Source organism: Zea mays, chromosome 1 (genome assembly GCF_902167145.1).
Source record: "Zea mays cultivar B73 chromosome 1, Zm-B73-REFERENCE-NAM-5.0, whole genome shotgun sequence".
In the NCBI taxonomy this organism is placed as follows: Eukaryota; Viridiplantae; Streptophyta; class Magnoliopsida; order Poales; family Poaceae; genus Zea; species Zea mays.
This window is the reverse complement of record NC_050096.1, coordinates 225,533,088-225,535,426: the sequence shown is the minus strand read 5'-3', so window position 1 is coordinate 225,535,426 and position 2,339 is coordinate 225,533,088.

Sequence of the window (2,339 nt, the reverse complement as noted above, 5' to 3'; positions counted from 1 at the left end):
GCCGTCTTCCGGGGCTGAGCCCTAGTCCAAGCCCTGGGTCGGGCGGAGCGGAGTTTCCTATGGTGCCTGAGGCTAGGCCTGACTGCCTGTCAGCCTCACTCTATCGAGTGGCGCAGCAGTCAGAGCGGCGCAGGCGGCGCTGTCCTTCTATTAGGCCGGTCAGTGGAGCGGCGAAGTGACTGCGGTCACCTCGGCTCTGTCGACTGGAGGACATGCGTCAGGATAAAGGTGTCAGGCCACCTTTGCATTAAATGCCCCTGCGATTTGGTTGGTTGGCGTGGCGACTTGGCCAGGGTTGCTTCTTGGCGAAGACTGGGCCTCGGGCGAGCCGGAAGTATGCTCGTCGCTGGAGGGAGGCCTCGGGCGAGACGGAGATCCTCTGGGGTCGGCTGCCCTTGCCCGAGGCTGGGCTCGGGCGAGGCGTGAACGGGTCCCTCGAATGGACCGATCCCTGACTTAGTCGCACCCATCAGGCCTTTGCAGCTTTGTGCTGATGGGGGTTACCAGCTGAGAATTGGGAGCCTTGAGGGTACCCCTAATTATGGTCCCCGACAGTAGCCCACGAGCCTCGAAGGGAGTGTTAACACTCGCTTGGAGGCTTTTGTCGCACTTTTTTGCAAGGGGACCAGCCTTTCTCGGTTGCATTACGTTCCGGTGGGTGCGCGCGAGCGCACCCGCCGGGTGTAGCCCCCGAGGCCTCGGAGGAGTGGTTTGACTCCTCCGAGGTCTTAATGCCTCGCGCAATGCTCCGGCTGGCCTGGTTATTCCCTCATGCGAGCTGGTCGTAGCCCGGGTGCACGGTCGAGTCCCAAGTTCTCGGGCTGGTATGTTGACGCTGTCAACGGTTTGGCCGGAGCCGGGTTTGCGAGAGCAGCCCCCGAGCCTCTGCACAGGGCAAGAGGACGGTCAGGGACAGACTCGACTTTTTTACATACGCCCCTGCGTCGCCTTTTCACAAGGAGGAGGGGGGGAAAGCGCCATGTTGCCCTCGGAGGGCGCCGAACATGGTGTCTCCGGTGAGCTGCTGGCGGGTAATCCGAGCGGACGTCCGTGCCCCATTTGTTAGGGGTCGGCTAGAGGCCCAAGGGCGCGCCCAAAAGTACCTGTGGGTGATCTGTCGAACCCGGTCCCCTGTCAACGGGGTCCGAGGGCTCAATGCCTCCCTCTGATGGGATTCCGTTACAAGATCGTTCCCGCTGGTCTCGGAAATGTCCTAGGGTACCTCGGGAGCGCAGCCCGAGCCTTGGTTATGTATCGAACGTACCCATGGTCATCCCTCGCTCTGTGTCTGAGGCGGCTATGAACCCTTCGAGGGCCAGCCTTCGAACCCCTGATCAGTAGTGGGCGCGGAGCCCGAGTGGCCTGAGGCGGCCGTTGAACCCTTCCGAGGGGCTGGCCTTCGAACCTCTGACCAGTAGTGGGTGTGGAGCCCACGCGCTCTGAGGCGGCTGTTAAACCCCTCCGAGGGGCCAGCCTTCGAACCTCTGATCAGTAGGGAGGCTCGGAGCCTGTTTCCTTCACGAAGAAGGATCCTTTTCGGGGTATCCCCCTTTCCCGGTCCCTGTTGTAAGAGAGAGAAAGAGGAAAAGGAAAAGGATACGAAATCGAACGACGCGGCGTACCTTTTTTGACGCGGTCATTATGGCGAAGACGAAGCGTCGCTTGCTTCTCCTGCCAGAGGCGCCGCCTGTCCCGCCGCGGAGTTAATGCGACGGGGTGAGTGGTTCGCGGGGCAGCCGTTGCGCGTGCGCGAGCCGTTCGAGGAACGGAACACGGGCGTGTCGTCTTCACGCCGTGAGAGAGGGTTCTCTCGCTGCCCCCGGATGGGACGTAAGCTTGGCTGACGACGTGACCGCTGCTCATGCCCGCCTGCCACCACCATTATCGCCGACCCATTTTTGGCCGTATTGACCGTCGCGCCAGGCTGGTGCTGCTGGGTCGTGTGTAGGGTTGCCTCGAGTCGCGGTACTGGTTCCGCAGTCGAGGAGGCGTGGCAGTGGCGCCAGTGGCGGTGCAGTTGCTCGCACGTAGCAATCGGCGCGCCAGTTGCATGACGCGTGGGCGTGTTGGAAGTCGGAGAAGTGCGCCCACTTGGCGCGGTTGCATGATGCCTGCATGGCTGCCCGCCCTTTCACCCGCTGGTCTGGGCGAAAGTGGAGGGACGCTTGTAACCGCGGGACGGTTGCATGCACCGCGCACGGCGGTTTGGCTTCTTCTGCCCTGGGCCAGCTTGCATGACGCGTGGGACCCAGCCCCCGCGCCGTAGGGGGGAGGACCTTGGAGCGTGTTGGAGAAGACTCAGCCCATGACGGCTGGGGACGCAAGCAGGGAGAGTCGCC